The 24,839-nt window shown below is 43.7% G+C and overlaps 1 protein-coding gene across 2 annotated transcripts in view; it reads left to right on the forward strand.

The window, feature by feature from the left end:
* Nucleotides 1–24,839, forward strand: part of GPC3 (glypican 3) — a 270,116-nt gene that overhangs the window by 69,175 nt on the left and 176,102 nt on the right. The gene's annotated exons all lie outside the window — the stretch shown is intronic.

Genomic DNA, 24,839 nt, shown 5'->3' on the forward strand with positions numbered 1-24,839 from the left:
TACTGGTTGAAAGTGGACAGTAATGCTAGATGCACTGGAGGCCCAGCAACATCGTTTGGTTTATTAAGACCAAAGGGAGTTGCGCGGCTACTGTTCTCACTTTGACAGATGCCGCACTTCAAGCGCTAGGAAAATTCATTGTGGTTACCTCTATTGAGAATGCTCAACTGGAGTGTAAAACCCCCCCAAACAAATCTGAACAATATCCTAGCCTGCCAAAGTAACAGAGTGCTGGTGTAAGGGGAAAAAATCCATGTGAAGGACAACTGCCACCATTCCTCTGCTTCATCCTTCAGTTAGGGCCTTTCTGTCACTAAAATTTAGCAACACTCAGAGGCACTCTCAGTCCAGTGCTGCTTCTGGAAAAGTCATGCTTCCCGTCTGTGCCCAAATACCACAAATAGTTGGACATTTGTCACCCCGGGATCCTTCGGCAGTCTTCCTGGGGCTTTCTAGGAGAAATGGTCACAGAAAGAGAAATGAAGAATTTATCTCTCATCTGCTCCTAGCTGCCCAGCTCCTGATAACCTCTCACTGGAAAAATAAAAATAGCTGAACCACAGAGAAATGGTTCAAAAAATATGGGAGGCTGTTGCTACAGGAAAAATTAACACATCAATTATATAGCCAGCAAAATAGTCAGAGGAAAATAGAGATTTGGTTACCTTTTTATTCTGTGCTCAGACAAAGTACACTTACTTGCAAAAAAAAACCTCATTGCGCCTGTCCGTTTTAAAAAAATATTAACATTTGATAGCTTTGCTGGGTCTGTTAAATGTGTGTAATGAGAGATGTCGCTCAATTTCATTAAATCACCTGAAAGATGTCAGAGGTGATGCTTGCTCAGTAATATGGTAACACCTTCTTAAACAGAGTGAGCTGACAACTGTATTTCTGTATAATGTCTTTTTATACAAAAGCTGGCTGTTGTAATAATTATTTTGGTTCTGATATTTACATGGCGAGGATTTGTAAACCTGTTACTAGTTCCTCAGTCAATAAATAGGGGGTTTTTAAAGTCATGCTTCCCTAAAATAGAGTTTCATTGAAACATTTTTTTCCCCTCAAGTCTGCATTCGAAATTTGTGGCTACAGGATACATAACGAGTTGCGTCTCTCTTGAGCACCAAAAAGTTCACTGCACAAACACTAAAAGTTGAGTTGGTCTCTCCTGTATAAAGACACAAGGAATTCTGTGCATTAGTTTGGAGTTTCTCAGCCCTTAAATGGCTACTAGTATTGGAACTACAGAGAAGACTAATGCATTCCAAACTTAGGTTTAAAGGTACTTTTATAGAGTAGAAGTACAGATGGAAAATGTGTGTCAAATTCTGCCTTCATTTACACTCCAAAAGATCAGTTATGTCAATTTTGATCCCTTATGTTGGGCAAAATTTGGCCCATAATCTGGAATTATACTTAAACAAACAGCCTTAGTTTCAGAACAAAGGACAACTATAACAAACGTATTGTTTTATGCTGTTATGTACACATAAACCTTCTGCTTTTGTTATAAAACTGAAGCCTCATCACTGATACCAAGGGAATTTCTCCAGGTTTACCACAGTTCAACTCAGTGCAGAACTTGGCCCATTTCTCTTCATTTTAAAATCCCCTACCCAAAACTTTTCCTGTTTTTTTTTTTTTTTTGGCTTGTGATTCTCTTCATACTTTCCATATCCAGTTGTCTTATTTTTGTGTGTGTGTTAGTTAAATGCAGTTTTATTTCTAGCTGGTCAAGAATCTGTGCCGGTTTGAAATCAAGGCACTCCTTTTCGAAGTACTTTACTTGAATAATGTAAATTATAAGAAGAAAGCTTTTGAATCAAAGCAGGAATCAGCTCCTTTTCAAGTGTTATAAATAGGTGTATAAGACCAAATTTAGAGGAAGAGATTATAAATTACCATTTTGATGAGAGAGAAAAAAATACTCTTTACTGCAGATGGCCAACTGCAGTGAAATGCCCCATATGTGGTATCGTTTGCAATTACACCATTTCATCTTGATAAGTTTCAGGCATTTATGTAGCTGGCTGGTTGTCATTTCCCCCTCCCCTAAATAACCAGGTTTTTCAGTAGCATTTTAGATTCATGTTCTTTTTGGTTTGAAGCAAAGATCTTGGTGTGAATCTTTGGAATGTGATCTGGGTGTTGATTGTTTGTAGGTTTAAAAAAAAAAAAAAATTTGGATAGAAACTCATAAATGTTCCTCTCCGCAGACAGAGCTAGCCTGTCAGTCATTAAGCCCAGTTGTGGGGAGCATGTCTGAATCTGATAATGGAATGCACAAAAGGAATGTTGGGAGTAAAGTCTCTGCTTTAGTTCTGAAGTCTTGGTTTTAAAATGTGATCTCAAGTCTCAAGTGTAGAAACACGGTAGAAAGAATCCATCATCTGTAACTCACAGGCACAAATGTAATACAGCATGTACTGTTTGTTTGGGATGGATGAACTGCTATTAAAAAATAGGGAAAGAACAGAACTCCGTTCCACATGCTGGGAGATGGAAGAGCAATGTGAAGCAAACAAAGGACGTGGTTATCTGAATCTCTGCTGAAAGAAGGTGATTTTTGGAAAGCAAGGTGCATTATTGTACTGGTCTTAATCCAGCCCAGATTTTAATGTAACACATTTATGAGTGGATGACAAAAAAAGCAAACCCATCTGTCTGGCGGGTAGGTGAAGGAACACAGGAAAAGTAGCACAGAAAACACAATATGTACTTTCTCTACCCATTAGGGTGACCAGATGTCCCGATTTTATAGGGAGAGTCCCAATATTTGGGGCTTTTTCTTATATAGGTTCCTATATAATCATATATATAATATTATATAGGTTCACCACCCCCCACCCCACCCCGTCCCAGTTTTTCACACTTGCTGTCTGGTCACCTTACTACCCATACACTATAGGGATAGCCTTAGTCCTCCAGCTGCAGAAAGTTCACTTTGATAAATAAATACCACAGGCCTGTGTCCTGGCCTATATTTTAAATACAGATACATAATTTTTCCAGCATATGATTTCTTCTTCATCCGCCTACAAGTTGGAATGTGGATTTTTAATGCCATTACTATAAAGATTCCATTTTGTCTGCTTGCATGTGGAGTGTGCATTGTCTGGGGTAGTAGCAAAGGTTATATTCTGTCTTGGGCTTGGAGTAGGAGAAGGGGTGAGAAGGCCCTTCTGCAGGCAAGCGGCACGGCAGGCTAGCTCCAGAGTGCACAAGGGTCCTGATTCTCTGTCCATTTCCTGACTTGATGTGTGGGGGTGAAGGTGACTTCAACTAACTTTTGCACTTGCCGCATTCGGGGGCCTTACAGGGTCCTATCTGGCCTCTGGTGTAAGTTGCAGCAGCCTTGTAGCTGCTCTAATCTTATACTCTGCTTCCCTTTGCCCCCGCAGGCTCGGGTTGCCAACTTTCTACGAGCACAAACACCGAACACCCTTGCCCTGCCCCGCCTCTTCTCAGAGTCCCCGTCCCCGCTCACTCCATTTCCCCCCTCCCTCCCTCTGTCGCTTGCTCTCCCCACCCTCACTCACTCGTTCATTTTCACCGGGTGGGCTCAGGGGGTTGGGATGCAGGAGGGGGTGAGACCTACAGGGTGGGGCCGGGGATGAGGGCTTCAAGGTGCAAGAGGGGGCTTCAGGCTATGGCTGAGGGGTTTGGAGGGCGGGAGGGGGATCGGGGCAGGGGGTTGAGGCATGGGAGAGGGTCAAGGGTGCAGGATCCAGGCGGTGCTTAGCTCAGGCAGCTCCTGGAAGCACCGGCACGTCCCCCCTCTGACTACTACCCAGAGGCACGGCCAGGCGGCTGTGCACTGCCCTGGCTGCAGGCACCGCCCCTGAAGCTCCCATTGGCTGTGGTTTCCAGTCAATGGGAGTTGCAGAGCTGGCGCTTGGGGCGGGGGCAGTGCGCGGAGCTCCCTGGCTGCTCCTACGCTGAGGAGCCAGAGGGGGACATACCACTGCTTCCAGGAGCCGCGTGGAGCCATGGCAGTCAGGGAGCCTCTCTTAGCCCCGCTGCACTGCTGATAGGACTTTTAATCACCCAGTCAGCAGTGCTGACTAGAGCTGCCAGGGTCCCTTTTTGACCAGGCGTTCCGGTCGAAAACTGAAGACCTGGCAACCCTAATGCAGGCTCCGCGAAGCAAAGAATAGTGGCCGCTGAGCCTGAATGTCTACACAGCAACTTTGCAGCCTGAGCCCTGCAAGCCCCAGTCAGCTGATCCGGGCCAGCTGTGGTTGTTTAATTGCTGTGTAGGAAACTCTCCACCATGCAGGGAGAGGTGTGCTGGACGTATTCTCAGGGTGCTGTTTCTGCCTGCTTTGCAGTCCCTTTATGCTGGCAGAGTAATGTAAGGGGTCCTTAGTGTAACTGAGAATTGTGTCTGATGTGCAGAACTCCCGTTGTACTCCTCATTGTGGTGTGGTGGGTCAGTGTGAGCTATGGGCCCATTTCTCTGCTGCCCCTATGTACCAGAAAAGAGTGTCAGCGAAAAGAGCTTTTTCCCCCAGTGCTCAGCGTGATGGGATGAAGAGTCAATGGGTCTGTGGCAGATACTGTAGCTTCTGTAGCTACTGCCATCTTCTAGCAGAAGTGTGTCGTAGGGGTTGAGGGTTTTTTGTGAAAATTAATTACACACCATTCCATTGATGCCCTGCAGATCAGAAATTGTCAGGAACTTTTAAGTGTTATAATAGCTTTAAAAAACAATATTTCTAAATGTCAAGTTAATGTGCTGTGGGAGTAATGAGATTCAAGGACCCAGTGTGAGCATCACATTACATCTGCTTTCACAAGTACTTTTGGGATCCTTTCGGGCAAAGGCAGCAGGAGCCTGGTGGGTTTTTTTTTTTTCTATTCTTTTTAAAATCCTTTTTCTTTTGAAAAGAAAGAGTTTATTTTCCTGTTACCTCCTTTTCTCTCCCCAAATACAAACCAAGAACTCTGAGACAGCAGATTAAAAATGAGACCTTCATGAATGAGAAATGCAGCTTGCATTTTTTTGTGATGGGGAACATGTAAACCCATAGAAAGACATGCATATTTTAAAAAGAAACTCAGATAGGTGTGATGTAGCTATTTGTAAAATTTTAATACCAAAGAAACAATCTACCAACAGATTTTAAACAAAAAAAGTCTCTGACTTTTAGGCAATTAAAAATGATTGTTTGTTTTTCAGAGTGGAAGTAACATGGTTTTCAGCTAGCCTTTGGAACACAGCCATTGCTGAATAAAACGTTCAAATGGCGCATTGTATTTCTTCAGTGTAATCGCACTAAATGGACACACTGTGACATGCTGTGTGGATTATAACGAGCTTGAAGCAAAAAGGGGGGAACCTCCCCATAAGCCCCAACGATGGATTTATGACTCTTTTTTCACTGAAAAGAAAAGTTGGAATCAGGGATCCAATAATTGGTAATGTGCATAGTTTATTATAATGAAATTGGTGGGATGGGAGTGTTCCCTGTAAATGGTCAGATTTAGAACTTCAGCACGAGGATGAACCTTATATGAAAGTTTGGGTTCCTCCCCCTACTTTTGGCTGTGATTTTCAAAGAAGGCTAAAGGAGTTAGCCACTGAAATTCATCGGGAGATGGACACCTATCTTCCTTAAATCTCAGCCTTAAACTAAAACTGCATTGAAGAACAACAGGGTTACAAACTCAAGCACACACAACTTAGCATATGCTAGAATTAAGGTTGCTCAATTCACCCCTCTTGAGGTATGCATTATGGTAGCCTTTTTAATTGCATGATCTCACACTTTTCCCTCCCACAGCCAGTCCCAATCTTCCCTCCAGCCCCAGCTTCCCATCACAGTTTCCCCCCCCCCCCCCCCCCAACTCCATACCAGCCAACTCTCAGTTCCAGCCTCCCTGCCTTTCTCTCCCACAGAGAGTCCAGGCCTTGTTTCCTCTGCATTCAAGTCCATTAGTTTCTAATTCTTATTCTATGCCATCTGGGCACCAGCAGGGGAAGCATCAATAGCTTAGTGCTACAATGGCCTCCAGGAAATGGCAGAAGTAATTGCAAGCAAAGTCCTGTGCAGTGTCAGGATGGAGCATGTTCAGTGCAGACAGAATCTTCAGAGAATTTAGCAGCTGAAGTTGAAAAAGTCTCTACTGAGCATGCCTGAAATGAGATTTTTTCAGAGGGTTATAACTTGATCAAAGTTGGGCAGTCTTTCATGGGGACAGCAAAAGACACAGCCTGGACACTCCCGGCCACGTTTCAAGTTTCTGCTCCACAGCATGGAGGTGCCAGAGCTTCTCACTTCCTCCCCGCCCTGCTCATTTTGTCTCTACCCCCTGCTCTTTTTGCACCTTCTTCACCTTCCCAGAATCCATCGCCATCACCATTCAGCCACTCTGCCGTCCCACCTCACCGGCCAGCTGCGGTTCTTTGTGTCTGGGTTGTTCTCCGTGATGTCTCCTGTGCTGGCTGTGCGTTGGGTTGTCAGCTCCTTGGAGCAGGGATCCGTACCATCTGCAATGGGCTGGGCGCACGGAGGGGCTCTCTCAACCCCGCTGAATGCTCCATGCTGATTTCAGCTGGCGAAAGCAGAGCTGCCAACTTCTTGGCCTCTCCCACTCCTCCCTACCTGTTACAGTCAGCATGACGTGCTGCTGCTCACCTTCCTAGCTTGCCCGCAACACCTGTGGACAACAGCGAGTTAAGGGTGCAGGGTGAACGGGGAACCTGACTCTTGAGTATCACATCCTCCGTAAGCCAAAACCTCTGTATCATTTCAGTTTGGTGGAGCTCTGACAGCACAAGGCTGACAGCCCTGGAGGTCTTACCCCAAGAAGAGATACAGCCTGAAAATGGAGCCAAAGGGCTTCCACAGTGTCTGGAGGGAGCCTGCTGCAGAGCCGTTGCTCTCCTACCTCTGGGGGCTCCTTTGGAAAACCAGCTCCCTGATGGTAACTCTGGCCTCGTCTGCACTACAGGGTTAGGTTGATGTAAGCTGCCTTGCGTCAACCTGGCTCTGGAAGCGTCTTCATTTAAATTTTGGCTCCGGGCAATGTAAGTGCCTCTCTGTCGATTCAGTAACAGCACCTCCCTGAGCAGCGTAGAGCCATGGTCGGCGTAGTTAGGTTGACCCTGTGTCAGTGTAGACACTGCATTGCTGATGTCGACTGTCATTGGCTTTCAGGAGCTGTCCCACAGTGCCCCACTCAGACAGTACAATTGATACAAGCACTCTGGTGAGGACACGTGGCGCTGGCACAAGGAGCCAAGTATGCACAGACACAAGTGATTTACTAACTGGTGGACGTAAGTTAAGTCGACATCATTTTGAAGTGTAGACGTGGCCTCTGATAACACCAGGCTGCGTACTGTGACTTCCTCTCTCCATGTCGCCTCCACTCCTCTGAGTTCCTGCTAGCGTGCAATTCGTTACATCTGCCTAATGCTCAAACAACTGGAATTAGTGCAGGTGAAGAGAAAGGGATAAAGCCCCCAATCCAGGGACAAGGCGTGGGACTGCAACACAGCCCCCCTGCAGCAGCTACTTCATCCTTGAAGGGCGTGCATGACGTCTGCAGCCCCTCCCCCACAGTTTGCATGGGGGTGGGTTGTTAGGGCCCCTGGATCCATGCGCGGGTTGATTGGAAGCCGTCATTCCTCCCCATGGTGAGCCTTGCCATTGGCTTATATGGGACTGTCATGGATACCCCTACTAATCTGCAGGACCCTTCTTTACTGTTCCACTAGGCATTCCTATCCACCAATCGCTACCATGGAATGTAAATGGGGCAAAGGGGCTTGGGCCGGCTGTGACCAACAGGTGAATCTGTGCTTCTGATACTCCCTACTGGTATAAGATGGGAAGAATGGTCCACTGGTTAGGGCATTAATTTGGGTTTCGGACAACCTGGATTCAATTCCCTGCTCCACCGCAGACTCCCTTTGTGTCCTTGGGCAACTTGGTCTCTCTGTGCCTCAGTTTCCCATCTATACAGCGTGGGTGATAACATTTACCTTCTTCACAGAGGTAGGTTGAGGACAAATATGGTAAAGAAATGCAGCCTAGGGGGAAATGTAAATTAGGGAAATGCAACCTAGATGGAGCTACTATAAGGTGGGTGCATAACTGGTTGGAAAACTGTTCCCAGAGAGTAATCATCAGTGGTTCACAGTCATATTGGAAGGGCATAAAGAGTGAGGTCCTGCAGGGATCAGTTCTGGGTCTGGTTCTGTTCAATATCTTCTTCAATGATTTGGATAAAGGCATACAGAGTACACTTATAAAGTTTGTGGACTATACCAAGCTGGGAGGGATTGAAAGTGCTTTGGAGGATAGAATTAAAATTCAAAATGATCTGGACAAACTGGAGAAATGGTCTGAAGTAAATAGGATGACATTCAATAAGGACAAATGCAAAGTACTACAGTTAGGAAGAAACAATCAGTTGCACACATACAAAATGGGAAATGACTGCCTTGGAAAGAGTACTGCAGAAAGGGATCTGGGGGTCACAAGCTAAATGAGAGTCAACAGTGTAACTCTGTTGCAAAAAAAGCGAACATCCTTCTCGGATGTATTAGCAGGAGTGGTGTAAGCAAGACATGAGAAGTAATTCTTTGGCTCTACTCCATGCTGATTAGGCCTCAACTGGAGTATTGTCTAGTTCTGGGCACTACATTTCAGGAAGGATGTGGACAAATTGGAAGAGAGTCCAGAGAAAAGCAACAAAAATGAGTAAAGGTCTAGAAAACATGGACTAAGAGGGAAGATTGAAAAAACTGGATTTGTTTAGTCTGGAAAAGAGAAGACTGAGAGGTGACATAACAGTTTTCAAGTACATAAAAGGTTGTTACAAGGAGGAGGGAGAAAAAATATTGTTCTTAACCTCTGGGGGTAGGACAAGAAACAATGGGCTTAAATTGCAGCAAGGGTGGTTTAGGTTGGACATTAGGAAAAACTTCCTAACGGTCAGGGTGGTTAAGGACTGGAATAAATTGCTTGGGGAGGTTGTGGAATCTCCATCATTGGAGATTTTTAAGAGCAGGTTAGACAAACACCTGTCAGGAATGGTCTAGACCAGGGGTCGGCAACCTTTCAGAAGTGGTGTGCTGAGTCTTCATTTATGCACTCTAATTTAAGGTTTCGCATGCCAGTACTAACATTTTAACATTTTTAGAAGGTCTCTTTCTATAAGTCTATAATATATAACTAAACTATTGTTGTATGTAAAGTAAATAAGGTTTTTAAAATGTTTAAGAAGCTTCATTTAAATGTGAATTAAAATGCAGAAGCCCCCCGGACCGGTGGCCAGGACCTGGGCAGTGTGAGTGCCCCTGAAAATCAGCTCGCGTGCCGCCTTTGGCACCCATGCCATAGGTTCCCTCCCCCTGGTCTAGATAATTAGTCGTGCCAGGAGTGCAGGGGACTGGACTAGATGACCTCTCGAGGTCCCTTCCAGTTCTATGATTCTAAGATTGTGAGATGTTCAGATACGGCAGTGATGGGGCTGTATAAATATCTGAGAGAGAAGAAAATAACTCTGAGTTTTGCTTACCTTTTAATTTAAAATCGGGACCAGCCCAAATGTAAATTCCTAAAATTAGGTCCAACCTCTGCATATATTTACGCCCACAAGCCCAGTGAATTCAGTGCAACTGTTCATGTGCAAAAAGTTAAGCACCTGCATAAACACGACTGGAGCCTGAATCTTCCTCCTACCATTACACAATGAGCAGTGCTACATCAAGAAGGCTTCTAGACACTCGATACATTCAGAGATGGTGCAAACCAGCTGGATTTACATAATCCTGTTTGTCTTAATGTTCCAAAGGCAACCTTCTGTTAAAAGTGAAATTTCACTTTACTGCACTGGTCAGCATTGTACATGAAGCTACACCGGTTAAAAGACTTTTGCATCAATTAATAGTGATGGGCAATTTATTTTTACAGGAATAATCAACACAAGTCATTAGACTTTCTTTCCATTTTTCCCTTTTTAAAAATGTATCTTTTTTTAATCTTTGTTAAATGCTTGAGCCTAGCTGCCTTTTCACTAGCTGCTCCAAATGCATATTAAGGAGACACAGTGAGCATGCAAAAATGAAGGTCATATAAATTAATAATTTTCTGAGTGCCTTTCCTCTAACTGCCTCCAGAAAAAACTTCAAACAAAATGCAGATAAGTCTCCAGAACTAGCTTTCTGCCCCACCTGTTTTTGCTGCAGTGTTTAATCTGTACTTTGTCATGTATTTCACTGTCATGTTGCCTCTGTTTGAGCTAGCATGTGAGTTTTCCCTTCCAAATTTGTCTGGATTTGTATTTCATAGAGTACAAATAGATTAATCACGAACCACACAGAACTTGTCATTATCAGTACTTAGAAAATGGATGATGTATAAATCATGACTTGTCCTGGTTTTTAGCAACTAATTAAGTATGTGAATTTAAGCTGTCTCAGTGTTAAGGGTTTTGTCTAGAAAATTTCAGTTAATAAGTGTCACAGAAATGCTATTAATGAAGAGACGGTTTGCTCATAAATTCTTGTTAAGCCCTCACTGGATTTGTGAAATGTTGGCATTACTGGAGTAATTAGGGTTGTGTGTTTGTTGTTGTTGAGTGGAAACTTAAAAGAGAGAGCTGGCCCAATGCATTATTTCTGTGGGACCTTCACAATATTTTTGTTGACCCCTCGATTTGATGTATACTTGAGTGGTATAGTGCAATTTACGGTGAATGTAAGATAGAACTTAAAAAGGAAAAATAGTGAGGAGCAGGATATCTTTTGCTGCTAGCTCAATTGGGCATTGGATTAGGAACTCATGCTTAAATGACTTGTGCATTGGGGCCTAGTTGAATGCCGACTTGTGAGCAATTTCAGATATTGGCAGAAAGCTCTCCTTTAGCACAGAAGGTCTGTATAAGATGCTGTAACAGGTGACAATCCACTGGTTTCCTGTGTACATACATCCCATTTATTTGCACACTCATCATCTTATGTGGTCGTTCCTCCATGTACCACCACTGGGAGGTGTTGCCTCTTACTGCTGTCCGGTCTTTCTCTTCCTCCGTCCCTGCTACTGTTTCTTGCATCTTCTTTCAGGCTGGATGGTAAATGCTTCAGGGCAGGGAGGTGTGTGTGGGTAGAGTTGCCTTTCAGTGGTGTATATCCCAAGATGCTGGAGGGTAGGAGGTCAGTAGGATTCTGGTTTGTCTACTTTCCTGGCTAATGCCTGTGTAAAGCCGGAAAAGGAGCTCATGAAATGTTTTGGCTTGCAGCAATCTGCAACTCCGTGTCTGTTTCATGAAACTCAGATTCTCCTGCCTCATTTGTCTGCCAGTACCTGTCTGTGATAGGGATCTGGATTACAGAAAGCGGTTGTGTGACCCAAACCCAGTAAGGCAGAAGAGATGTGGATTGGCAAAGGAAAACGTGTCCAGGAACAGGCAGAGGTGGTATCGTCCATTTGTGGTTGTCCAGTTTTCAGAGAGAGTTTGCAGCCTCAGAGTCACACGGTCTGTCAGTAGACAAAATAACATTTTTCTTGAGGAGCAATAGGAATTAGGAGCGGCTCGGTCCTGAGCATTGCTAGCTCTGAAATTGTTTTGCTCAGGTTTTGTTTTGCTGCTTTAGAGCCCAGCCCTGCTCTCACTGAAGTCAGTGGCAAAAGTTACACTGGAAGCAACTTACGTAGGAACCACCCTTTTCTTCCATGTTTGGACAGTGCCTAATGCAGTAGGATCCTGCTCCATGATTGGGTGACCATGGTGCAAATGCTGTGATTAACCATAATTAAACGGCCACTGACTTATTAGGATCAAGAGCAAAACCATAGACTTCTGAGGGCAGAGTTATGATGTCTGCAAATCTGTTCTCTGAGGGCTCTCAGATGGCCAGTATCCACTATTTACGCTGAAATGTCAGCAATTCCCAACCAGTACATTGGTTGGTTAGATGCAGGAAACCCAAGGTTTTTTTTCAGTCCAGATCCTTGTTATTTCCCAGCCCATTACAACGCCAAGTATACCGGTGAGGACACTAGGCAACCTTGCCAATGCCTGTTGTAATTTTAAACCACTTTGGTAATGTTCCCCTCAGCTTTAATGTTACACGTCCCTGAATATGTACCTTGGTAATTGAAAGGGATATTGGGTAAATTTGATCTGTCTAGCTTTGACTTATGCTGTCCTTATCTTGGCCTTCATGTCATTAAGAAAAAAATTGGTATCGATCTTAGACTATCCCACTACATTGTGCTGCAATTTTTCTTCCCTGCTAGTGGAATATAAATCGATAAAGGCAGCTGCTTGAGACACAGGCTAGCTATGGTGCTGTCATTTATATATTGTAAATCCAATGATAGCTGATCAAATCAGTGCTTCTACTGTTCCAAACCTGACATGATTGAATTGTCAATAAAAAAGATTTTACAGTAAGGGAAGGAGAGTTGACAGTGTAAATGCCTGGAAGCCCCCACTAAGTTTGATACAAAGTAAACCAGTAAGCCAGGTTATTGTGTTATAATTTCCAAAGCAAAAATATTTGCACACTCTTGGAACTGCAGAGAGAGCGCAGGAAAAGAAAACCTTGCATTATAATTTGTTTTCGAGTATAATTGTTCGGAGTCCATGAAATACAGATGGCTTTCACTGGGAATCTGTTAAGGGCTAATAAAATTGTTAATTTGCTGTAGGACTTCCATACTAAAGCTTTGCAGTTCCATTGTATTGGGAGAAAGGACCAAGGTCAGTGTTACTGTTTGTTCACAAACAAAGGGGGCATTACAGGAATGTGTGGGATTTAAAAGAAACGCTTGCTAAAACGAGCCTGATTCTAGTTTCATTTACTGTCTCAGTGAAAGTGAGATCACAATCTGCCATGAATTGTTGTCTGGGCTGGGAAATGTACTTGTTTATAGCAAAGAAGTGTTTAGCTCTGTGTTCTGAAGTCCTTTTGGGTCAGATCCTTAGCTAGTGAAAGGTGACTGCTGAACATACGGCGGAATGTGGTGAGGTCGAATAGTATTTTAAGGGGAATCCTATAAACGACTGACCGGATACTGCAAATGCTTTCACACATGCTATCTTTGTCCCCTTGAAGCGACCAGAGTGTGTGCAGGACTGGACCCTCTGTCTCTGCAGCTCCTGGAAGAAAATGTTCTTTGTTTTATTTTCTGAGATTATTTTCTGTAATAAGGACAATCAAAATACTTCAAACGTAAGAATGCCTACCCCGGGTCACTGTCGAATGTGTAACTTGGGCAAGAACCCCCTCTCGGTGCCTTGGTTTTCCCAGTGCTTAACTGGTAAGGAAAGAGGTACCGGGGCTCAAGCAATTAGGTGCTGGGGTTCAAGCAACCTTTTTACATTCATAACTGATGCAGCAAGCCCAGAGATGCCGGGGCTGTGAACTGCCAAGCCTAGAGGTGCTTGGGCTCAGCCCTGGCAAGCCCTGGCACAAATTAAGCCCTGGGTTTTCCCAATCATTAAGATGGGGATAACGATACTTAGCTCTTAGAGAAGGAAACTATTATTCTATATGTCTGTGTGACTGATTAAAAACCCAGAATTTATACATACAACATCTCCATATTGTGCCATTCTCTAGTGTATCCTTGATTTAACCACTGACAGTACGTTCTGCATCTTCAAGCCCATGAAAGCTTATGCTCAAATAAATTTGTTAGTCTCTAAGGTGCCACAAGTACTCCTGTTCTTTTTTCAAGTGTGTGATATGTTTGCATGCACAACAGGGCAATCATTTAATAAGTGTTGTTAATTCTCACAAGCCTTGCAAACTCTGTTGCATCCGGGAGGAGACATAGCCCACTGGTTAGGGCTTGGACTTCGGAGACCTGGATTTAAGTCCCTGCTCTGCCACAGATTTTCTGTGCATCTCTGGGCAAGTCACTGAGCCTCTCAGTCCCCCATCTGTACGATGGGGATAATAGCACTTCCCTCCCTGACAGGTGTGTTGTGGGGATAAATACATTAAACACTGTGAGATGTTCAGACGCTATACGGATGGTTGGATACTGGCCCACGCCAAAGCCCTGGATCCTCATTTTTGCGGCTAGAGCTTATTCTTAATTTCAAGATGTAATGTCAGAGCCATAGCTGTATGGTGGGGGTGGGGGTACACCCTGTTGGTGCACCACATGAGCAGTGCTTGTCTGTCCCGTTGCTGCTGTTGTCATTTAGTACAGTGGCTCTCAACCTTTCCAGACTACGGTACCCCTTTCAAGCATCTGATTTGCCTTGTGTACCCCCAAGTTTTGACCCACTTACAAAATCAGACAGAAATACAGAAGTGTCACAGCACAATATTACTGAAAAATTGCTGACTTTCTCATTTTTACCGTACCATTATAAAATAAATCAATATAAATATTGTACGTACATTTCAGTGTATAGTATACAGAGCTGTATAAACAAATCATTGTCTATGAAATTTTAGTTTGTACTGACTTGGCTAGAGCTTTTTATGTAGCCTGTTGTAAAACTGGGCAAATATCTAGATGAGTTGATGTACCCCCTGGAAGACTCCTATGTACCCTCAGGGGTACATGTATCCCTGGTTGAGAACCACTGATCTAGTACATAGGATGAAGACCTAATGTGGGGGAGTATTGACATGTTATGTGCCATGAGGAAGAGCCATTAGAAGGGAGAGCTGTTGTAGACAGCATGATGGCTTGGGAAGAGAACAAGATTGGGGGGGGGAGACAATTACAGAGAGATACCATTGTTTCAGCAGGAAGAGGAGTGAAGAGTTTCTGTGGCAAGTCCCAGGGTAGAGAAGGAGTCAATGGATGGTCTGTTCTGCCATATCATCACAATCTGAGTTGGTTTATTTAATATGGGACAATTCACACATTAATGCCAGTTTTCTTGTTAGTTCAGAGACCTCTACCGTAAGGAGTTTTCCTTTAAAACATGCCAACCCGTATTGCTCTAACATGTGCCTGAAAGCAACAACTTGCATTAATAGAAACTTTAGTTTAATGTTTCACTTTCACTTATTGACCTGACCCATCCATCGACAAGCTCTCCCAGTTGTTTTTATACTGCACCAAGGTACAGCAGACCCAGATACCCCAGTGTACTGTGTTGACACATGGTTCAACAGACCTTTCCCATAAACTAGTCACCTTGTTTGTCATTACCTACCTGAAATGCTGCAGCAGCTTTATTCACTTGTATTATTTATATACATTAGCTCCTAGAGACCACAATTGGGGATCAAGGCCCCATTGTGTATCAATGTAACCCTTGGATGGGCTAGAGATTACTACCCTGCCTTTCTCCTAGTCCTTCAACACAACTCCTACAGAAAAGCATCTGGAGACCCAGAATTCAGTCATTGAGGATTTTCAGCAAGAATTGTACAGGGTCGGCCTCCCTACAATCAAGTCCAAAGGAAACAGAAGAAATGAACTGAATGATAGAGATATATACTAGTAATTTCTACTACATAACAAAGCTGCTTCAGAATCCACATACATTATCTTCACAGCTGAACATAAACAAAAGGAACAAATGAAAACTGAACAGGTCAGTCCCCAGACACACAGTAAGAAGTGACTCAGCGGTTGCAGAAGCTTAGGTTGAGTTCATCTGAGTCCGTTAGTCTTTTGTTCCTCAGCTTATGCAGGCTGCTGAGCCGAAAGCACTGAGGTAATATCTTCCCCCGTGCTTGAGGAAATCTCTGGCTGGATCACATGCAGGCTCCCTCTCCTTCTCTGCTGGACATAAACACACTAAAAAGCTGGTTCCTTCCTTAAGGAGCTTACAGTCTGGGCGCATGGCAAGATCCAGGAGCTGGGGGAGGTAAGGCAGGGTAACCGTGACAGAAGTGGGTTTGCGTAACTGAGCACAGGATAGCTCACCATTCTGAATTACAGCAGTCTGGAACCGCGGTGCCGCACCGCTGTTTATCCCTCGCTCCCATTGAGTGTTCCACGTTGGAGAGGGGAGCTCTGGGTGTGCCGTCAGGCTGCTCTACTGGGCAGGTGAGGCAGAGGAAGAAAATTACACGTGACCTCTAGTATTCTGAATAAACAGCCCCCGTTCCCCGTGAGATGTGCGTGCAGCCTTGCTAACAGGCCTCTCTCATTCCCTGAGTGTTGCTCTCAGCGGGTTGCATGGCATCCTGCTGTTTACTTTTCTTTAATGCTCGCTCGTGCTTCCCATCCTTCCTTCCTCTCTTGCTGCTGCTGTTGCCATAATGTCCGCACACAAAGCTGTACCAGTCCGGGGGGTTTTCTCTTGTGGGTAGGAGAAACAGCCCTGAAAGAGAGGGCGACGGCTGGAGAAAATGCATTGGGGGAAGGACAATCTCTTGAGACCCACAAACAATGTTGGGTTTGTCCAGCTCCTAAGTTCTTGCTCTGGCTAAAGGGAGAGGTGCTTTCACCCTGTTTCTTTTCTGGTGCCAGTGATCCATACACTAGAGTTCCTGACGGCCAAATTAAAGATCAATTAAATCCCATTGTGTTTGGTCCTGTACAGACGTAGAACAAAGACAGTTCCTGCCTCAGAGACTCACAGTCTACACGGCAGGCAGGGTGCAGCAAGTGGCCAAAACAAACTAGGGCAGGGAAGAAATTTGTGTTTTGTTTTACATCGGGCCGTATCTGCACGCACCAGCTGCACCAATTTAGATTAATCCTAAACTGATTAAGTACTCTTCAGCTGATGTAAGTGCGTCCACATGAGGCATTTGTAGTGAGGTAAGAAAATCCAGTGCAATTTTTGGCTGTAAACAAGGCCTTAGAAATTCAGGTGGTGTCTGGGCTGGAAAACTGAATGGTGACTGGAGAACTTGTGCTGGACTGCGGACACCATGGAGTCAGGGGTGTGGATGCAGAGCAGGTGCGAGAGGAAGGGATTTTTAGTCAGACTATTAAACATTGCTCTGTTTTTGTTAACACACATTTAACTTACTAACCAGTCTGCGCTGAGGATGCAGACGCTCACCCTCTCACAAGCTCACGGTGCACGTCTCTGAAACCTCCAAGCTATTCTTCAGCAAAACCAAGCACATAGCCCAGAAGAGGACTAAGGAGGTTGGCTCCTGTGACCAGCCCTGGTAGAAGAGAGAGTCCCAGAGGGGAAAAGCCCTATGAGTCACACTTTCTCTTGCATCCATGCTGATGACTGGTTCTACTTGATAACAATCCAAAGCAGCGCAGACCGACGCATGTTCATTTTCAACATCTGAGTCAGATGCCACCAGCAGAAGGTTGATTTTCTTTTCTGGTGGTTCGGGTTCTGTAGTTTCTGCCTCGGAGCGTTGCTCTTTTAAGACTTCTGAAAGCATGCTCCACATCCTATCCCTCTCAGATTTTGGAAGGTACTTCAGATTCTTAAACCTTGGGTCAAGTGCTGTAGCTATCTTTAGAAATCTCACATTGGTACCTTCTTTGCATTTTGTCAAATCTGTAGTGAAAATGTTCTTAAAATGAACAACATGTGCTGGGTCATCACCCGAGACTGCTATGAAATATATGGCAGAATGCAGGTAAAACACACAGCAGGGGACATACAATTCTCCCCCAAGGAGTTCAGTCACAAATTTAATTAACGCATTATTTTTTTAACAAGCATCATCAGCATGAAAGCATGTCCTCTGGAATGGTGGCCAAAGCATGAGGGGGCATACGAATGTTTAGCATATCTGGCATGTAAATACCTTGCCAGCTACAAAAGTGCCATGCAGATGCCCGTTCTCACTTTCAGTTGACATTGTAAATAAGAAGTGGGCAGCATTATCTCCCATAAATGTAAACAAACTTGTTTGTCTTAGTGATTGGCTGCACAAGAAGTAGGACTGAGTGGACTTTTGGGCTCTAAAGTTTTACAATGTTTTGTTTTTGAGTGCAGTTATTTAACAAAAAAATCTACATTTGCAAGTTGCACTTTCACGATAAAAAGATTGCATTACAGTATTGTCTGAGGTGAATTGAAAAATACTATTTCTTTTGTTTAAAAGAAATAGTGCAAATAGTGCAAATTTTTACAGTGCAAATATTTGTAATAAAAATAATAGTGAGCAGTGTACACTGTGTATTCCATGTTGTAATTGAAATCAATATATTTGAAAATGTAGAAAAACATGCAAAATATTTAATAAGTTTCAGTTGATATTCTATTGTTTAATAGTGTGATTAAAACTGCAATTAATCGCAGTTAATTTTTTGAGTTAATTGCATGAGTTAACTGCAATTAATCGACAGACCTACAAAAAATTCATCCTGAAAAGCAGAGTGGGTAATCGCACTGCTCTGATCTGTGGTGTGGCCATTCAAAGCAGTAGGATGCCCCTTCAATCCAAAAGGCTCCAAGAGGGAAAGGGCCTCTGTGGGATTTTTTCCCCATGTTTTCTCTAGCTCAGGTTTATCAGTCTGACTAATTGTGGGACTCATGCAGATTTTTGGCCTAATGGGGCAGAGATCATGGTGAAAACCAATCTTAAAATTAAAGGTAATCCTGCAAAATGTTGTGCTATCTTGTTAAACTCTAAGAACGTGGGTTTCAGTATTGACAACCCCACGGATCAAAAGTCATGATTTCAGGCCCAAAACCCCATGAACTTGGCGGTAATCCTGCAAAATGTTGTGCTATCTTGTTAAACTCTAAGAACGTGGGTTTCAGTATTGACAACCCCACGGATCAAAAGTCATGATTTCAGGCCCAAAACCCCATGAACTTGGCTTAAGTCATAGCACTTGAAAAATAATACATTGTGGGTTCTTTTTATTTATTTTTATTTTATTCTTTCTCTTGTTTTTTAAGCATTAGGGGGTCGCATTTTTAAGCTTTTCACTGCATCCCTGAGGGCTATAGTCCACTGAGATTTTAATAATTTTTTGCCGATACAGACTAACACGGCTGCTACTCTGAAACCTGAGATTTTAATGTAATCACCTGATTCCAGGAGGTGGGGCTTTAAGAAACAACAAATATCACAGAACTCGTCATAAAATTGTGAGAGTTGGCAATAGTGTTTTGCCAGCCGTGAAACTTTTCTGTATCTGCTACTATGACTGGAGTGAGGAAGAGAGAGGCAATTTATACTTCTGGTTTTAATTCTAGCCCACTTTAAGTAGGACATTTCGCACAGTAAAACATAGTACTAAAAGCATTTTAACATACAAAGAAGAAGTTTGCTCATTAACGACATATTTCATCTCGATTTGTGTTTGAGCCTGCAGTGGGGAAACAGAGAATCTGCCCAGCGTATGTACAAACCAGGACATAATTAAAGCGAAGTTCACAATAGAGGCATGGAAACGCAACAGTTGCTTTGGACAACAGAGATGTAGATGTCAGCACTTCTTTTCTTTTTTCTTTTTTCTTTTTCTTTTAATTGCTGCTGCTTTTTTCTCAGTTGCACCCTCTCTTTACCTTGATGGCTAATTCATTCATATGCAATTAAACAAAGAATGCAGACTGCATGGAGACAGCCCGTAAAACACAAAGCTTAGGAGACCTATTAGCAAGGTTCATCTGTGTGCCTGAGGTACAGGGGATCTTTACAGCTTTAACTTAGTGTGTCTCTGAGTGTTCTTTGTTTAACAGATAGCTACTAATACATGTTGTGCCCTTTTACTGGCCTTGACCTTTTCAATTAAAATCACTTAAACTGAAAGCTTTTATGAGCAGATCCTGCAATCCTGACTTCCATGGGCTCCTTATCTGAGCAAGGACTGTGGGCTCTGGCTGGTATTTGGATTTAACACAGCGTTGCATGTTTACTGACTTTAATGACACTCACTGCGGTGGGATTTTTCTGTGGTGGGATTTTAACAAATCCCCCCATAGGCAAAAAAAGCTTTTTCTGTAGTTTTTTTTTGGAGGGGGGAGGCGAGGAGGGGGTCATTGTCCTTTTTATTGTATTTTATATTGCTGAAGCATATAAAGTGCCATTAAATCAGCGGCAGCAAAGGAAGAAAGGTATACACAAATAATAAACATAACCATGGCAAATCAGGCCAAAATATACACAACACAAACAGGTGCTGAAAGTCACCATTTTGTTGTATTCTTTAGAGAGAGAGGATTCATTTTCACAACGAAGACAGACCCTTGCAATCCACAGAGGGCCTGATCCAAAGTCCACGGAAGTCAATGGCAGCTTTTTCTTTCGACTCCAGTGGACTTAAGTGACCATTATCTGTCTTCATTGTCCCTGAGTATAGGGATTGGGTAAATCATTGTCGGTGGCAGAATTCTCGTTTAGCCATGTATTGTATGTACATGTACCTTCGGATAAACTAATGTACATGGTTTTGAAAGGTTTCAGAGTAACATCCGATGAAGTGAGCTGTAGCTCACGAAAGCTCATGCTCAAATAAATTGGTTAGTCTCTATGGTTTTGAAAAGTACCTACAAATTATGCTGCATATGGGCTGACGCTGTATAGAATGTCCGCACCAGCTTCTTTGGGTAGAGGAGAGGCGTTGCCTGTTTTTGGGTCAGTTACAGTGTGATCTTTAGCAGCTGTTGTTCTGAATATGCATTTATCTGTGTATTTCACTGTCTGTTTTGCTTGCCAGCTTTCAAATGTGCCCAGCTTTCCCTCGGGGATTGTTAGGGTATATGCTAAAGGGTGTCACATTACAGAAGTGTCCAGTATGGCACATTTCTGAGCCTCTTCATTTTCAGTTTAAACCTATTTTTACTGAAAAATTCCTGGGTTTTACAAAAAGTATTATTCATTTTTTTTCTGATTTTTCACCCTTCTTTTGTATCATTAAAATATATAAAAAATAACGTGTTTTATTAGGAAAATACAACACATTGCAGGAGATATATGTAGAATGATAATACTGTGTGTATATGCAAAGCTGTCTGTTGAAGTAAGGCTCTGTATTAGTCTAGAAGATACACAAACAGGCCCGTTCACAAGCTCTGGAGTGCATGCGTCTCTGAACGTACTGATGAATCTTCCAACTGGCCCACCATGTAGACGTTTCAGGCTGTTAGCAGATAACGGTTTAAAGATTTGACACACAAAAATGGGAAGAAAATGAAAATCTGTCTCGGAATATGTTCCAGAACACAAGGAAGTATTTGAAAGTTTAAAAAAAAACAAAAACAGGAGGAAAGGATGAAGTTGAGTGTATGCGCTGCAAATGATGTGGCCCAATTATTAAATAGAACTATTAGCCTATAAATTTTTACAAGTCTACAACAGTAACCTGTTTATTCAAACGAAAAGTTTTATTTGGGGGCTAGACACATGTTTTCTTAAACTCAGAGGTGGCGTTGTGTGTTGAGTTTTGTGTTTGTTCTGGGGCAAACCACATTGATGAACAGAATTCAAAGCATTAATCTACTGAATACCTCCCCCCCGTCTTTCCATCCACCAAATAAACCCTAATATTTACCCAGAAAAATTATTAATATTTTTTGCACTGATTTTCACTTGTTTTTGTTGTGGTGGTAATAAACATGGATAAATTCCTGGAAAAATTAAATAAAATAAAAACTGAAAACGAAAGGCCATACATATTTCATATGATGAATTTTCAGTGTAATGCAAAATTACATCATATTCAAAGTTTCCCATGTCCGTACAAATTAAGAGAGAGCTTATTTGGAGGAAAATTGAAATAGGAATTAACAGCTTTTAAATGTTAAACTTTGAAGCAAAACCAGGACCCTTTAAGGAAGATGGCTTTTAGTATCAAAATGCAAAAAAATGAAATTTTTGCTGTGAAAAATGGCTATTCTCTGAAAATGGTGCACAATATTTAAATTTGAGGTAAATAAAATTACACAGCATAGCAATTTTTGCGCAGAATTGTTTGAGGGGCAGCGTGGTCCAGTGGAAAAGACCGTAAACTGGGATTCAGTTCTGCCACAGACCGGCTTTGTGACCTTGAACAAATCGCATCACTTCTCTGTGCCTCTGGCCCACACTCACGCTTTGTCTTGACACTTTTGGATTGTAAGGCTCTTTCACACAGAATCTGATCCTCTGTGTATGCACAGCTCCTAGCAAAATGTCACCCCCCCCCCCCCTTGGTAAGGCAACTTCCGTCTTTTCATGTGCTATGTATTTATACCTGCCTCCTGTATTTTCCACAGCATGCATCTGATGAAGTGGGTTTTAGCCCACGGAAGCTTATTCCCAAATAAATGTGTTAGTCTCTAAGGTGCCACAGGGACTCCTCGTTTTTTTTGCTGATACAGATTAACAGGGCTACTACTCTGAAATCTGTGCTGATTAGGTATCAACTGGAGTGTTGTGTCCAGTTCTGAGCATCGCATTTCAGGAAAGATGTGGACAAATTTGGAGCAAGTCCAGAGAAGAGCAACAAAAATGAGTAAAGGTCTAGAAAACGTGACCTATGAGAGAAGACTGAAAAAACTGGGTTTGTTTAGCCTGGAAAAGAGAAGACTGAGAGGGGACATAACCATTTTCAAGTACATAAAAGGTTGTTACAAGGAGGAGGGAGAAAAATTCTTCTTCTTAACCTCTGGGGAAAGGACAAGAAGCAGTGGGCTTAAATTGCAGCAAGGGAGGTTTAGGTTGGACATTAGGAAAAAATTCCTAATGGTCAGGGTGATTAAGCACTGGAATAAATTGCCTAGAGAGGTTGTGGAGTCTCCATCATTGGAGATTTTTAAGAGCAGGTTAGACAAACACCTGTCAGAGATTGTCTAGATAATACTTAGTCCTGTGATGCGTGCAGGGGACTGGACTCGATGACCTCTCAAGGTCCCTTCCAGTTCTATGATTACACATTTATTTGTGAAAAGTGAATTGTTCTTCTTAATTCCTGTCACTGTTGCATAGGCCATTTGGAGACAGGAGAGCAGCCCTGTTAATTTTCTTTAGCATTTATGGTTTGCTTTTGGAGTTTTAAGGAGTGCAACTGCATGAAGGGAATATGGTCATAGACTGGGATGGTTTATGTTGATACTATTGTGGTTGCAAACCTCCCTATCTACAATCATTTGTCTTTTCTAAAATAATCCTAAAGCCTTAGACCGGGCTTTGTCTTCTTGACTCTGTCTTCTCCAGTTGCACAGACCCCTAACTTTGCTACAGCTTCAGGCTCCGGGGATCTGAATGCAGGTATTTCACTTTCTACAATCCCATAAGTCAGGCTGAAATAATGAAGGCTTTCACAGATTCTCAAAGACTTGGTAGAAATGTCCAGATAACTTCTGATCTCAGCTTGTTAATTTCTTTCATTTTCACCCTTCTTTTTCGTATGCTTTGGGTCAGACGCTCAGTAGCAACTCCTCGGTGACTGATGCTGACAGGGATCCACGAGTTTCCTTTTGCCAGCACTAGTGGAAGACAAACAGAAAATGATCAGCTCAAGTAGCGCAAAATGGGTCAGTCCTTCTTTTTTCCTCCAGAGGCTGTGAAAATTCTCATCACTGTTACCAAGAAAAAGCCATCTCCGGCTTGCCTGAGTTAGTTCGTTAAGCTCAGACCTCTCAGCGGATATGAAACTTTAAATTCTTGACAGCAAGTCGACAAAGAATAGCTTTGCGGGTTCCTAAGAAACATGTTCTTTAAAACATCCTTGCAGGAGCAAGACAGTGCTTCAAGTCTGAAACACAAACAGAATGTGGAGGGGAGAGAGCGCTGACCTATACATCAGGAGCTCCTGAATGCCACTCTTGGCTCTGATACTGGGTTGTTATGGGCCTGCCTAGACTTTTAAGAACGCATGTGCCTAAGTGTGCATGTGTGTAACTGGTGCTGCTGAGGTAATATCATGGAGGGCTCTGTTACACTGAGGTGCAGGAAAGGGGTGTGTATCTGTGCTGAAGCCACAGCCCAGAGTCCTGCCTTTTCAGAGAGCATTCCTCGGGGGTAAACCTCAGGGCTGTTGTGTGCAAAATGCTGAATGGAGGTTTTAACAGCTCTGTAATGGTCCCTCACTCTCCCGCTCAGAGGGAGGCCACTCAGTCCGTTCTTGTCTGGCCAGGACCAGAGTCCACAGGACAGCCATGAGCCCACAATAGGGCTGGGCAGTCAATAGTCCCAGGCAGGCTTTAGCCTGGTTTTGGGTGGCTCAAGCTGTCAGCCCTTAAGCAGAGTCTCGCAGGGCTGGCTTTGGCCAGGGCGGAGCTCAGGCAACCAGCAAACAAACAGTCTATCAGGGCTGGTAAGGGAAGCTCCTCTTGAGGGCTAGAGCCTCCTTGCACAGTGTAGGGGGTCAGCCACCCTGGGATGGGGTGGCAGGGGGACGTGGGCCCACCCTACTCCACTGTGTTCCAACCCAGGGCCCTGGGAGGGGCAGGATTGACTGCCCGCACGTCAGTAGGGATCCAGCTGCAATACACTGACTGAGCCACACCTGACTCTGCAGCTGGCTGCTCCGTGGCTGACCATGGGCCGCTTCCTGCCACCCTGGGGTTTGGTACCTCTGGCGTGCAGGACTCTTCCGGTTCCTCCGGGCCAGTCCTCGTCAGCGTCTGTGGATCGGGCACAGCCCGGTGAGGGTTCCTCTTGGGGACACGGCCGAACCGGCAGAGCGTCCTTCTGCTCTGCAGGCTCCCCTCCAACTGTGCTGCAGGGCCGGCCTTTTATACTTCTGGCCACGCCCCTGTTCTTCTGGCGAGGGGGGGCGAGGCGATCTAGGCTCCACCCTCCAAAGGGAGTGTAATGTTCCCTCGCTCTCAAAAGAGAGAATGCAGCAGTTAGGGCACTAACCTGGGATTTAGGAGAGTGCTAAGTGCAATTCCCTTCTCTGCCACAGTCTTCTTGTGTGACCCTGGGCAAGTCACTTTGTCTGTGCCTCGGCTCCCCAGCTGTATAATGGGGATAACTGCACTGTCCTCCCGCACGGGGGAGGTGTGAGGATAAGTACGTTCAAGTTGATGAT

This window comes from Chelonia mydas, chromosome 9 (assembly GCF_015237465.2).
Source record: "Chelonia mydas isolate rCheMyd1 chromosome 9, rCheMyd1.pri.v2, whole genome shotgun sequence".
Taxonomy (NCBI): domain Eukaryota; kingdom Metazoa; phylum Chordata; order Testudines; family Cheloniidae; genus Chelonia; species Chelonia mydas.